We start from the raw sequence: 15413 nt of genomic DNA, 5'->3' as shown, positions 1-15413 counted from the left end.
CCGATAAGAGTGATGAAGGGTTACGCAAGTATAATTAGAATAAGGGTCTTATAGTGATAGACAGAATTAGCAAGTTCTGCATATAGAATTAGTAAGTCGTGGGGGTTGAGATGTGTGAATAAGGACAAAGGTAGATTCATGAATAAGGACAATGGCATGATGGGACCCAGACAGGATACCCCATGGTCTTTCAAGTTTACAGAAACTGCACGGTAGGCAGACAGAATTACCAAATGCCAAACCAATCCAGGAGGCAGAAGAATATTAGGGGGGGAGGGTACCTCTACACTGAAATGAACTGTATAAAAGTTGGGTGAGCCCCAGTATGTGTGTGTATTCCTATGGTAAGGGGAAGCACCCAACTTTGCACTGTTGTACAATAAATGTTCTTTGTTCTCAATTTTTGTCTCGAGCGAAATCTGTGAAGGTACTTCTGTTTCTCACAAATGGGGGCTCGTCCGGGATCCCACTCCCTCCACTGACAGAGTGCCCGACGACGGGGGTAGGTGCACCCCGGCTGATTCAGCTGGACTCCCGGACGACTGGTCAGTGGACGAAGCGAGTGATATCCGAGAAGAGGCATTGAGAACAAACGACGGGAGAACGTTAAGGAAGCGCGTTAGGAATAGCTATTGGAATAGCTAGAGGAATTTTATTTACCTGCTAGTATGGGAGGAGTAAGTAGCAAGGGAAACAATCCTAAAGAAGGACGGGAAGATCAGATACCTAAACATAGTCCGTTAGGATTAATGTTATCTGATTGGGGTGCGGGGAAAACCCGTGGGAAAGATAAACAGACCATGGTCAGGTATTGCTATCAGGAATGGGTTAAGAATCCGATAAAAGGGAGTTTGGTATATTGGCCAAAGTTCGGATCCGACGAGGACTGGATGTGTCAGGCATTGAACATCTGGCTCTACCAAAATCAAGGAGGTAATACCGAGAGTAGAGAATATGCAGCCTGTTGGCACAGTGGATCGTTTGATCAAATGATTTTGAGCGAAAAAGAATGTAAGAACAAGAAGGATGAGCAACCTTCTGCCCCTGAAATACAAGGATGGGATGTGTTACATTCCCTTCCTCCACCTTATGCTCCCCCTGTGCTGGCTCCTATCTTCCCCCTCTCACCTACGCTTTACCCTTCTTTACCTTCCCCTCTTCCTCCACAGTTAGAGAAAGTAAAAGAAAGTAGGGGTGGTATGATGACCCGCTCACAGAGTACAAGATTACCGCCTCAATTGACACGAGAGGGAGGAGACTTTGATTATGAGGGTCATTCAGAACAGTGTGAGACCCTTCAGGAGGGAAGGGCAAAACCCTTTGATTTGTCTCCCAGAGTGCAGGAACCTAAACATCATAGAGGAGGGGATAAGCCAGAAATTAACTGGATGAGACCTTTACGAGAGGTTCCCTTGGGAGGGGATGTGGGGGATCTCGGGTTCGTAAATGTGCCTCTGACTAGTGCGCAATTTTAAGAAGGAAATGACCTCCTTGATAGAAGACCCTCAGGGATGTGCAGAACAATTAGATCAATTTTTGGGACCAAATATATATACCTGGGATGAATTAATATCGATCTTTAAGGCTCTATTCCCTTTGGATGAGCGTGGAATGATTCGCCAGGCAGGGATTAGAGTCTGGGATAGGGAACACCAAGGGGGACCAGAGGCAATATCTGGGGAACTTAAATTCCCCCTGGTAAACCCGAATTGGGATAAGAATACTAATGATGGTTGCACACGAATGGAGGAGTATAGGATTAATCTAATAAAAGGAATGAAGGAGTCTGTTCCAAAAGGACAGAACTTTAAGAAGGCATTTGAGGTTTCCCAAGGTCCCGAGGAGACCCCCTCTGTATTTCTGAATAGATTGTGTGCGGCAATACAGCAATATGGGGGGGTTGGATATAGAATCCCCAGCAGGTGAACAGTTGGTATTGATGGGCTTTGTTACTAATTCAGCCCCAGATATTAGGAAGAAATTACAAAAGACAGAGAATTGGCATGAAAAGGGAATAACACAGCTTTTACAGATCGCACAAAGGGCATACGTCCAGAGGTCTGAAGATAAACAGAAAGGAAAGGCTAAGATTTTGATGCAGGCAGTCAAGGAAGTTGTGGAGGGACAGCAGGGAAATGTTAGGAGCTGTGTGCCAGCTCCTGGACGTTGGGAGGAGCGCCAGGAGTGGGGAAGTAGAGACCAGAGCAGAGGCAGGGGTAGAGGAGAATTCCGGGGACGACAACCATTCCCGGGACCTCGTGGTGACCCTGGTAGAAATTGGGAAACAGGAGCATTAGTTTGCTATTATTGTAAAAAGGAGGGACACTTTAAGACGGAATGCCCAATGCGAGCCAGGGAGATGCGATCTTACGCATTGATGGAGGCAGATTATGAATGGGGGGGTCACGGTTCTCAGTCAATACACACGTGGGGCTGCACGGAGAACCATTGGTAAATTTAAGCATAGGACCCCACAGTGACAAGATGACTTTTCTAGTAGATTCTGGGGCAGCCCGGTCTAGTATTTTACAACGGCCCGAGGGTGTTAAAACAGAAGGGACAGTGATGATTTCAGGAGTGGGAGGAAGAGATTTTACGGTCCCTATACTAAAGAATGTAAGGATACAAATGGGAGAAAAGATAATAACAGAGGATATTTTACTAGTTCTCCAAGCTGGAGTTTGCTTGTTGGGACGGGATTTACAGGACCAATTGGCTATCGGTACCAGACCACAGGGATCAGGTATCGGGGTTCAATTTTATGTACTAACAGAGGAGGTTCGGGAACTAATAAATCCTAGAGTATGGGCAAAAAGAGGCAATAGAGGAGGGTTAGATGTTCCTCCCCTGCAAGTTACTTTAAAAGAGCCTGACCAAGTAATTAGACGAAAACAGTATCCAATTCGTAAGGCTGGCCGAAAGGGGCTGCAGCCAGTAATTGACCAATTGGTGAAAGATGGTATACTCGAACCTTGTATGTCACCTTTTTATACCCCAATTTTACCTGTCCAAAAACCAGACGGTACCTATCGATTAGTGCAGGATTTGAGGGAGTTAAACAAAATTATTCTCACCCTTTATCCGGTTGTACCTAACCCCTATGCGATAATGGGTAAAATTGATCCCCATAGTAAGTGGTTTAGTGTAATTGACCTCAAAGATGCCTTCTGGACCTGTCCGTTGGCAATAGACAGTAGGGACAATTTGCATTTGAATGGGAGAATCCTTTTACAGGACGGAAAAATCAATACCAGTGGACGATCCTTCCCAAGGGTTTTACAGAATCACCAAATTTGTTTGGCCAAGTTTTAGAACAGGTACTAGATGAGGCCCCTCGGAGAGAGGATTGTCAATTAATACAATATGTTGATTTATTAATCACGGGAAAAACGTATGATGTGGTTAAACAATACACTGTTGAATTTTTGAATTTTCTAGGGAATAAGGGTCTTAGAGTGAGCGAATCAAAGTTACAATTTGTTCAATCTGAAGTTAAATACTTAGGTCATCTGGTTAGTCAAGGAATTAGGAAGATAAGTCCCGAGAGAACACGCGGTATTCTCCAGATCCCGCCTCCAAAGAGTGCTCAAGAACTTAGGAAATTCCTTGGTTTAGTGGGATACTGTAGAATTTGGATTGAGAATTATTCTAGCCTGGTCAAATTTCTTTATGATAAACTTGCGACTCTAGGAGGTGAAACTGTTGTCTGGATGGAGGAGGAGATTAAAGATTTTACCTTGGTGAAACAGCATCTTATTAGTGCCCCAGTTTTGGCTTTACCCGACCTAAATAAGCCATTTGACCTATATACCAATGCAAAAGACGGTGTGGCCATGGGAGTATTAACGCAAGAGAGGGCAGGCTTTAGACAACCAGTTGCTTTTCTGTCAAAAATTTTAGATCCTGTTTGTCGTGGTTGGCCAGAATGTGTGCAAACAATTGCAGCCACTGCTATTTTAGTCGAGGAAGGACGAAAGATTACGTTTGGTGCCCCGATGATAGTTCACACCCCTCACACAGTCCGCACCATTCTCTTACAACATGCCGGAAGGTGGCTTACCGATTCTAGAATTTTAAAGTATGAAGCGATTCTTATGGATAGGGATGATTTGACACTGATTATAAACAAAGAACTGAATCCAGCCGCCTTCTTGGTTTCTCCAGATTCTGATACTGTCTGCAGTGATTTAGAGCATGTATGTTTAGAAGTGATAGATTTACAGACAAAAATTAGAGATGATTTAAGTGATGAACCTTTACAGGAGGGTGAAAGATGGTTTATTAATGGATCGTTCCGCTGCATTGACGGCATTCGGTATAGCGGGTATAGTGTAGTGGATGGGAATGGAGGAGTTGTGATTGAAGCTGGTCGTCTTCCCGGTCATTGGTCGGCACAATCCTGTGAATTATATGCCCTCTGTAGAGCTCTCCAGGATTTAGAGGGAAAGGTGGGCACAATCTATACCGACTTAAAAGTATGCTTTTGGTGTAGTGCACACCTTTGGAAAGATTTGGAAAGAGCGGGGAATGATAACTGGGAAAGGACAAAAGTTGATCCATGAAAACTTAATTGTTCAATCCTTAGATGCTCTTATGTTACCTGAGGAGATAGCTGTAGTTCATGTACGGGGCCATCAAATTATTGACAGTCCTGAAGCACAGGGGAACAGACGGGCAGATGAAGCTGCCAAACAGGCTGCACTCACAGAAAAAATAGACATGCAGCTGTTACTCCCCACCCCACATGAGGTTCAAAAGACTCCCATCTTTTCATGGGAAGAGGAGGTTTATATGAAAGACCAGGGAATGCGTCAAACTGCCGATGGGTTGTGGTGGATGGCAGAGGGACGCCAAGTACTGAACAAAGCCTTGGCTCGTCAGATTATTGATCAGCTCCACCAGCAGACACATTGAGGAACACAGGCACTTGTTGATGCTTTTGTACAGTCCTTTAATTGCTCGGGAATATACACCATAGCCAAACAAAGTACTCGGGGGTGCCCAATCTGTCAGCGAGTGAATAAGAAAGTCATGCGCCAGGTAATGCCTGGCGGTCACGATATAGACGTACGCCAGTTTCAACGAATACAGATTGACTTCACGGAATTACCTAAGATAGGGGTTTATAAATACCTCCTGGTGATGGTGGATCATTTTACTCGATGGGTTGAGGCTTTCCCGACCCCTAATGATCGTGCTAGCACTGTTATCCGGATATTACTAGAGTCTGTTATTCCACGTTATGGCATTATTCAAACCATTGACTCAGATCGAGGTACACATTTTACCTCTCAGATACTCCAGGGTGTGTGTAAAATCCTGGGAATAGATTGGCAGTTACATACCCCATGGCACCCCCAGAGTTCAGGCCGTGTTGAATGGATGAATCAGACCCTGAAAAATCAACTCACTCGACTTCATGAGGAAACTGGCCTCTCCTGGATTAAATGTTTACCCTTAGCTTTAATTAGGACTTGCACAGATCCTCATAAGGACCTTGCTGTCTCACCATATGAAATGATGTTTGGTCTTCCTTACATGGGATTCCACACTGATACCCCTACCCCTGAGGCTAATGACCAGAACATATCTAAATATTTACAGGGACTTTCTACTTCTCTGTATGACTTAAGACAGAAGGGTTTATTAGCTCAAAACCCACCCCTGGACCATCCTATTCATTCTGTTAAACCTGGTGATTGGGTATATGTAAAAGCATGGCAAGACCATAAAGTAAAACTGATATGGGACGGCCCTTATTGTATACTTCTGATTACAGACACTGCAGTGCGAACAAAAGAAAAGGGGTGGACTCACATACAACACATGAAACAAGCTAATCCAAGCTAAAGACGTTGATAATATACCCTCCACCTGGCATGCAGTCTCGCATCCTTCTGCTCTGAAAGTTACGCTACGCTGGGAAAAAGTGCTGTAATGTTATTTTTATTATTTGCTGTATTGTTTTTCTGCTGGTTCCCAATTTTTGGGAAACCACCCAATTGTACACAATGTATTAAGTCCTCCTGGAATAGGGGCAGCAGAGGTGATAATTTCTTTGAGGAATGGACAAGTTTACCTTTAGAATGCAGACAGGGCACAGGTATATTCATAGTGGGGTACCTTATTTAGTATGGTTTAATTTAGGATCCCAACATGGACCAGGGAAACAGAACTGCCCTAGGGGAGTGGATTGGGTTTGCATCCCGGCCTCTACAGATATTAAAGAGATGAGTGCTAAAAATATGGTACAAAGAAGATGGTGGGAAAGTGATAGGCAGAACATTAGTCAGGGCTATACCTGGAGTAGGGATAAAGGGGGTATATATGCTAATGCTCGCAGACAAGCTGCTACTCACAGGTTAGGTAACAATAAACGCTCCCCCAACTTGGCATCTTGTAAATTATCCTTTGGGTCACGAATTCATTCAGAAGGCTAAAGGCCATCACTATAAGGGAGATGCCAGTTGTAAACGGCTCAAGCTGCTCCAGAGTACCACAGCTGTTTGGCATTTAAACCGTTTAATCAGACTCCAGGCAGTTTTAGAGATTATCACCAAACAGACAGCGACGGCCTTGGATTTATTGGCTGAAGAACAATGACAGATACGAGCTACAGCTTATCAAAACCGCCTGGCTCTTGATTACTTGTTGGCTGCTGAGGGTGGCGTTTGTGGAAGATCGATTGATGACAATGGTCACAATGGTCAGGCGGTTGAACTTTTTACTGGTGACTGGAGGTGGATACACACAGCCCTTATAGCAGTTGGACTTGTTATTTTAGCCATCATGATACTTCCCTGCCTAATGACTTGTGTGCAGTGTTTAATTCAACGGACCCTTCGTCAGATCACTACAACCCAAAGGATGTATGTTTCCCAAACTCCGTCTGATAATGCTGAGATTGCAGTTCGTTTGCTGACTCACTGGGAAAAAGACCAAGCTTCCAGTTGAGAATTTACTAAGCGTAGCTAAAGAAAAAGTGTAGATTGTGAGAGATAATAGAATATAGGAAGTAAAGCTAGTATGAATGAAATAAGGAATACTAGACTAGATTAGAGGAAGTTAAGTAAGTGCTGAGTAGGGATGAATTCTGATAAGATTGTGAGGAAGGGTTATGCAAGTATAATAGAATAAGGGTCTTAATTCATGTCTATAATTCTTCGCGGACGAAGATTTATGGAGGGGTATGTCCACGTCTGCTGCAGGCTCGTTAGTGACTGACAAGTCCGATGCGGGACAGGCAAGCACGGATGCAGCGGTTGCAAGGGAAAATTGGTTGGTTGGGGTTTGGTGTTGGGTTTTTCCTCCTTTGTCTTTTGTCAGTGAGATGGGCTCTGCGGTCTTCTTCAAAAGAGGTTGCTGCCCGCCGAACTGTGAGGCGCCAAGATGCACGGTTGGAGGCGATATCAGCCCACTGGCGGTGGTCAATGTGGTAAGCACCAAGAGATTTCTTTAAGCAGTCCTTGTACCTCTTCTTTGGTGCACCTCTGTCTCGGTGGCCAGTGGAGAGCTCACCATAGAACACGATCTTGGGAAGGCGATGGACCTCCATTCTGGAGACGTGACCCACCCAGCGCAGTTGGGTCTTCAGCAGCATGGATTCGATGCTTGCGGATTCTGCCAGCTCGAGTACTTCGATGTTGGTGATGAAGTCATTCCAATGAATGTTGAGGATGGAGCGGAGACAGCGCTGATGGAAGCGTTCTAGGAGCTGTAGGTGATGCCGGTAGAGGACCCATGATTCAGAGCCGAACAGGAGCGTGGGTATGAGAATGGCTCTGTACACGCTGATCTTTGTGTGTTTCTTCAGGTGGTGGTTTTTCCAAACTCTTTTGTATAGTCTTCCAAAGGCGCTATTTGCCTTGGTGAGTCTGTTGTCTATCTCTTTGTCGATCCTAGTGTCGCCGAAAATGTCCTCCCAGAATCACAGTGTGGATTTCGCGCAAACAGAAAAACTACTGACATGGTCTTTGCCCTCAGACAGCTCCAAGAAAAGTGCAGAGATCAAAACAAAGGACTCTACATCACCTTTGTTGACCTCACCAAAGCCTTTGACACCATGAGTAGGAAAGGGCTTTGGCAAATACTAGAGCACCTCGGATGCCCCCCCAAGTTCCTTAACGTGGTTATCCAACTGCACGAAAACCAACAAGGTCGGTCAGATACAGCAATGAGCTCTCCGAACCCTTCTCCATTGACAACAGCATGAAGCAAGGCTGCGTCCTCGCACCAACCCTCTTTACTATCTTCTTCAGCATGATGCTGAAACAAGCCATGAAAGACCTCAACAATGAAGACGCTGTTTACATCCAGTACCGCATGGATGGCAGTCTTTTCAATCTGAGGCGCCTGCAAGCTCACACCAAGACACAAGAGCAACTTGTCCGTGAACTACTCTTTGCAGACGATGCCGCTTTAGTTGCCCATTCAGAGCCAGCTCTTCAGCGCTTGACGTCCTGTTTTGCGGAAACTGCCAAAATGTTTGGCCTGGAAGTCAGCCTGAAGAAAACTGAGGTCCTCCATCAGCCAGCTCCCCACCATGACCACCAGCCCCCCCCCACATCTCCATCGGGCACACTGAACTCAAAACAGTCAACCAATTTACCTATCTCGGCTGCACCATTTCATCTGATGCAAGGATCGACAAAGAGAAGGGTCTTAATAGTGATAGACAGAATTAGCAAGTTCTGCATATAGAATTAGTAAGTCGTGGGGGTTGAGATTTGTGAATAAGGACAATGACATGATGGGACCCAGACAGGATACCCCATGGTCTTTCAAGTTTACAGAAACTGCACGTAGGCAGACAGAATTACCAAATGCCAAACCAATCCAGGAGGCAGAAGAATGTTATGGGGGGAGGGTACCTCTACACTGAAATGATCTGTACAAAAGTTGGGTGAGCCCCAGTATGTGTGTGTATTCCTATGGTAAGGGAAAGCACCCAACTTTGCACTGTTGTACGATAAATGTTCTTTGTTCTCAATTTTTGTCTCGAGCGAAATCTGTGAAGGTACTTCTGTTTCTCACAAATGGGGGCTCGTCCGGGATCCCACTCCCTCCACTGACAGAGTGCCCGACGACGGGGGTAGGTGCACCCCGGCTGATTCAGCTGGACTCCCGGACGACGGGTGACTGGTCAGTGGACGAAGCGAATGATATCTGAGAAGAGGCATTGAGAACAAACGACGGGAGAACATTAAGGAAGCGCGCTAGGAATAGCTATTGGATCCCGGTAAGAGGAATTTTATTTACCTGCTAGTATGGGAGGAGTAAGTAGCAAGGGAAACAGTCCTAAAGAAGGACGGGAAGATCAGATACCTAAACATAGTCCATTAGGATTAATGTTATCTGATTGGGGTGCGGGGAAAACCTGTTGGAAAAATAAACAGACCATGGTCAGGTATTGCTATCAAGTTTCTTTCAGGTCACCTTTCAGACCTCCAGTCTTCTCCTTTTTCCAGGCAGCCTTCCAAAGTTTGCCAGTTTGTCCCTCCAGAACTGATTTCTGTGTCTCCTTCTCTCTCATTCCCTCCCTCTCTGAGAGCAAAGCTGTTCTGTCTCTGCCTGCAAAAATCACATGCTCTCCTAGGCAAGCTGTTTGTTGCTTTGTTGCTCCTCTGCAAAAAGCACTCTGCAAAAATACTGTGTTTTAATATGTGTGTGTGCAAGCTACTCTAGCAATTCATCCCAAGCCACCTCAAAACACTCTGTCACACTGGAGAAATGGATCGGAGGTCAATGCACAGGACCATAAGAATGGCAGAGAGAATCACTGGAGTCTCCCTCTCCCCATCAACGTGATCTACCAGAATCGTTGACTGAAGAGGACTTGCAAAATCATTGAGAGCCCTTTCCACCCCATCAGGAAAGAGATACAGGAGTGTCAGCTAGCACCAGCAGACTGAGAAACAGCTTCTTCCCACAGGCCTCCCGATATGGCTGCAGCCTGACAGCTCCAAGGCTTCTGCATTTGTATTATGTGCCTGTATGTATATTATGTCTGATTATGTATCTGCATGGGAGAACGCTGTTTCGTTGGATTATCAGATGATAATAAAATTGACTTGACTTACGTATTCCCATGTGATCCCCTCTAAATCTTCTAAACACAAGGAAATGAGCCATTCGGCTCATGTGCCAAGTCTGCCATCAATCTCACGAACTTTTGTTGCATTCCCTATTTTCCAAATTTATCTCCAGACATAAATTTTCCAAATTTATCTGGAGAATATTCTAGATCTATCTCAAGATAACTGCAACAAGACGTCATTACTCTAGTCCTCATGTCTACTTGCTATTAAGACTGACACACTATTTTCCTTCCTAATTATCTCCTAAACATGGATATTAATTTTCCAGTGGTTTGTGCAGAAAGACACCTAGTACCCTCTGAACACCAGCACATTTTAATCTCTCACCATCTCTCTGATACTGTTGGTGTTGACATTTTTTGGGTCAAGAATAGTTACTTAAGTGAACTGTATCTGCCTGTCTCACACATGCTCCTGTTCATTCTCATGCACATGGCTTCGCTCCTAAGCCCAGCTGAATACTGAGCTCAGTTCTTGGCCAGATAAATCCCCTTTCCCCTGATCTTGACTCTTATCTGTACGCCTCCCGATATGGCTGCAGCCTTACAGCTCCACAGCTTCCAAATCCTAGGTCCAGTCACACAACTGCTCTTGCTATGAATCTTTTTTAAAATATTTTAGTTAAATCAACACATACGATAATTATAACAGTTAATATCAAATCACATATTACAGTGTTTACAAATATATGTTGATGATAAATATAGTAAAGAAAAGAAAACAATGAATAAAACTACTAAAAAAGATATTGAAACTACTAACAAAATACTAAACCCTCCCTCACCCCCAACCCTTATTAATCCCAATAACTAAAACCTAAATCTAAAATATATGATAACATAACTATACTTTCATTTGGATTGCTTCTGATGATGCTCAAGGATCCCAAAAAGAACATTTTTCAAAGACTATTACTTATTTCGGGATCTTGATTTCGACTGGCACAGGCTCCTGGATCCCATGTCCGGCATTTCACATGATGCTTTCCCAGCTTGGTCCCAACACTCAAGCTGTGGCTGCACCCCTGCTTTAAAAAGCATTCCCAAGACTCCATGCCTGGTCTAAACTCTATGGCTTATTGAACAGCAGCAACACTGAGAAGGATTAGTTTTAAAAATGAATGCTTGATTGTTGATCTAGAGTCAATGGGCTAGAGGGCCTGTTTTCTTGCTGAATGATTCTGGTCAGATAGCTGTAATTACAACCCCAATAGTTCTACTGCTGCACCCTCTCTCATAGGGCCATCAACATACTGTTTAAAAAACTTTCTTGGTTCATTTAATCAATTCCAATCCATGCAAGCCCTTGGGACGATAGGAATCCCAGTCAATATGTCCCAGTTCAACCTAGATGCAAATCACAATTTTGACCCCAAAGTACCAAGTTGCATTCAACATTTCTGGGTTATTAAAAAAGGGAATGAATAACTCACAAAAGTGATCAACAGTCTGGGACAATGACTGTTTCCAAAAGCTTTGATCCCAGATTAACTTTCTGAATTTAGGAATGAAATTTAATCACTAGACCCTAATGTATTCTATATTAAGACAGTAAGACATAGGAGTAGAAATAGGCTATTCAGCCCATCGAGTCCATGCTGCCATTTAATCATGAGCTATTCCACTTTCCCACTCAGTCCAACCACCCGGCCTTCTCCCCGTAATATTTGATGCCCTGGCAAATCAAGAACCTATCAATCTCTGCCTTAAATATACAAAATGATTTGGCCTCCACAATGACCTGTGGTAAAAAAATTCCACAGATATACTACACTTTTGTGTGGCATGGTTGGCGTAGTGGTTAGCGCAACACCTTTACAGCACCAGCGATCGGGATTGGACCTTGGTTCAAAGAATCCCGCCCTGTCTATAAGAAGTTTGTACCTTCTCCCTGTGTCTGCGTGACCAGCATTCACCAAGGAAATGTTATATTTTTTGTTTAAAACACTTTTATTTATAACTACTAATAATATAACACATTCGTCAAATCAACCCCAACTCTGTGTGAACGTACACGTGTGTGTGTGTGTGTGTGTGTGTGTGTGTGTGTGTGTGTGTGTGTGTGTGTGTGAGAGAGAGAGAGAGAGAGAGAGAGCTTAGGTACAATTCTGGAAAATCATTCCAAAGTTCAGTCTTAGAAATCTCTTGACAAAGCATAGGCTTTTAAACTGATGCACAGAAGTATTCACAAAGAAGGTGGGAGAGACTGAGTAACAGGACTGCCGAAAACTCACATATCCTTGTCACTTTTCTTCCAGAGAAAAGATCCTTTTGTACAAAGTTGTCACAGCTCCACTTTTCCTTGCTTAGGGGAAAAAAAACGAATGACTTCCACGATGCTTCCAAAACCCAGGTAAGGGTCAATCAAAGTGACCTTTCCTTTGGTCACGATGAGGTTCAATAATTCCCCTGACAATGAGAATCAGCCAAATTGTCCATTATCACACGTGTTCGATGAGGTGGCCTCTGGTCAACAACAATAATAATAATAATACTGAATGCTGTTTCCTCCAGTGTCCCACTCACATAATTCTCTCACCACCTGTGTCCCTGGAAAAGCAACAAATGTTCCTTTGTGGTGGCATGCCATTAGGCAGGTGAATCGGCCCCGTTTGTAATCCACGCAGCGGGGCAGCCGGCCAAAATGGCGCCTTCGGGGGTTCCCCTTCTTCTCAGCACCGGGCTCAGAAGCCCGCGCTGGGGGACCATGTGATGCCCGGGTGACGTCAGTGCCCCCCAGCGTGGTTCTCAGCTAGGTCCAGGCAGCAGCCAGCAATAAATCAGTTTTCTACTCACTGAACTCAACCCGTCTGGTTGTGTGTTCTTACAGTAGCAGTGTAGCTACCGCTACAATTGGTGACCCCGACTGGTTCAAACGTCTTTGATCCCAACATGAGCAAACCTGGGATCAGTGCTATAGCTGTCAAGCTGCCTGACTTCTGGGTTCAGGAGCCGGAGACCTGGTTTGGCCACGCGGAGGCCCAGTTTCACCTCCGCCAGATTTCATCCGACACAACCAAATTCTACCATATGGTCACTGCCTGGACCAGGCCACCGTCAAACGTGTGCTGCACCTCATTCAGCACCTGCCCGCCGAAGACAAATACGGGACCATCAAGCGAGTGCTCACCGGATCCCTCGGACTATCCAGGCGTCAGTGTGCCACTCAGATGCTGCACCTCGACGCCTTGGGGGTCAGGTCCCCAGTGGAGCTGATGGACGAGATGCTCGTGCTCATAGGTGATCACATCAACTGCCCACTCTTTGAGCGAATTTTCCTCAACCATCTGCCCGAGGACATCCGGCCAGTACTGGCCCAAGAGAGCTTTACCAACCCGAGGAAGGTTGCTCAGAAGGCCCAAGTGCTATGGCTCAAGCGGTTCCCGGAGGGCTCAGCAGTCCAGCAGGTCACGAGGCACAGGCATGACCACGCCAAGCCTGCCCCTAGCGCTGTGGAAGAACACCCGGCCCCAGCAGGGGCCTCCAAGAGCATAACCAGGAGCACGGCATCCACTCCGGGCCTCTGCTTCTACCACCAGCACTGGGAAACCAAGGCTCGGAAGTGTCATCTGCCCTGCTTGTTCCAGGGAAGCAAGCAGGCCGGCCACTGTTAATGCCTGCGGTAGCTGGCCAAGTACACGATCTCCTCTACCTGCGGGACTCAGTCAGCAGCCAGTTTCCTCGTCAACACTGGGGCCCAGATCAGCATCATCCTGGCCATGGCCATCGAGTCCAGGAACCGACCTCGAGGACCCCCCCTCCGTGCATCCAACACAACAGAGATCCGAACGAATGGGAACAAGACAGTCTGTTTCCAGATCAGCCGGCGAAAGTTCTCGTGGAGGTTCACCATCTCGTCCCTTCCAACCGTCATACTGGGTGTTGACTTGCTCCTCGCCTATGGTCTCCTGGTGGACATTCGAGGTAGGCACCTGGTAGTGTCGGACTCTGGCTTTACCTTACTCTTAATTTAGTCTGTGTGTAGTCTGAGTCCAGCGTGTTCTTTGAATGAAGTGATAGGAGAAGGTATTCGGTTCAACAGTCAATTTATTACACAGCACAAAAATAAAACTTAACAGAGCTCTGGGTCAATCGTTAGTTCATAGGTCACCTGCACAGTGAGCTACTCCCCAAGACTGACCCCTATTGTCCAGTTGGCTCAGTTTATATAGATCAACCTTGTCATACAGAACAAAAGTTGGCTTCCTTTGCTAGATTTCATTATCATACAGAACAAAAGTTGTCTTCCTTTGCTAGATCTTTTTGCATAAGGGTTATCACAAGTCATCTCCTGTTTTGCAGATATCTGGGGTGTAGCACTCCCATCTTAATCCTCCAGGCCAGACTATCCTGTTGTGTTGATCAGAAATTAATTCATCCCCAGATATTTCTAATCACCATTCTGTTCTTGTCTGGCCAATTTCTGCTGTTCTCTTTAACACCTCCTCCTGCCTTAATCTTCCTCCTAGACTGGTTTTCCATTCCCTTTGTTTCTTGCAGGCCATTCTTTGTTCTGATCTGGCCTGTGTCTCCTGTGCTACTCACCACCTCCTTTAGTTTGAGCATTCCTCCTAAATCGTTTTATGCATTTCCTCTCCCTGTATTTTGGAGCAGACAATTTTGCTCAGCCAACTTTGCTCCATGCTGTGATTGCCACTTAATCACATTCCTTTTTCCCTGAACCATGTAGTAAATATACACTTATTAATTAATCATTTATTTCATACTGTATTAACCCCTAGATTCCAACACTGAGAACCACGCTGGGGGGTGCTGACGTCACTCGGGCGTCACGTGGTCCCCCATCGCGGGCTTCTGAGCCCAGTGCTGAGAAGAAGGGGAAACCCCCGACGGTGCCATTTTGGCCGGCTGCCCTGCTGCAAGGATTACAAGTGGGACCGGTTCACATGCCTAATGGCATGCTGCCACACAGCCCCCCTCCCAGAACCGGTGCCAATGTCCTTTTTAGCTGGGCAGCCTTGCTTCTTGGGTTGGGCCACAATCACTGGTTCGGTGGGGTCGAGGTGAGCTGGCTTCAGCCTGCCACTGATGTCCAGAGTGAACGTAGACCCTGAACGCTGGACAACCCTGTACGGCCCCTTGTGAGGTTTCTGCAGAGGTGTCACAGCGGGCCCCGTTGAATAAAAACGTACTCTGTGGAGTGCAGCTCTCTGGGGATGTAAGATGGCCATGTGCCGTGTTTGGGCGGCGGTGGGGGTGCGAAGGAGTTCAAGTGGGCTCGGAGGTGGGGAAGTAGCTCATGCAGCAACTGCTGGGGGTTGTGAGGCGCGTTGATGAACTCACCGGGCAGTGCCAG

General features: G+C 45.8%; 1 protein-coding gene across 10 annotated transcripts in view; it reads left to right on the top strand.

Annotated features, from left to right (window-relative positions):
* The window catches only part of LOC138753461 (endogenous retrovirus group 3 member 1 Env polyprotein-like), a 182506-nt gene that overhangs the window by 153964 nt on the left and 13129 nt on the right, over positions 1-15413 (top strand). For 9 of the 10 annotated variants that reach the window (XM_069916486.1, XM_069916484.1, XM_069916478.1 and 6 more), the window contains one exon: positions 12355-12449. The exons of the other annotated variant lie outside the window; for it this stretch is intronic. The gene's annotated coding sequence lies outside the window, so the exon portion shown is untranslated. The remainder of the gene's footprint in view (positions 1-12354; positions 12450-15413) is intronic. 10 annotated transcript variants of the gene reach the window in all.

Source organism: Narcine bancroftii, chromosome 2 (genome assembly GCF_036971445.1).
Source record: "Narcine bancroftii isolate sNarBan1 chromosome 2, sNarBan1.hap1, whole genome shotgun sequence".
NCBI lineage: Eukaryota > Metazoa > Chordata > Chondrichthyes > Torpediniformes > Narcinidae > Narcine > Narcine bancroftii.
The sequence above is the reverse complement of the archived record's forward strand: the minus strand, read 5'-3'. Positions and strand labels throughout refer to the sequence as shown.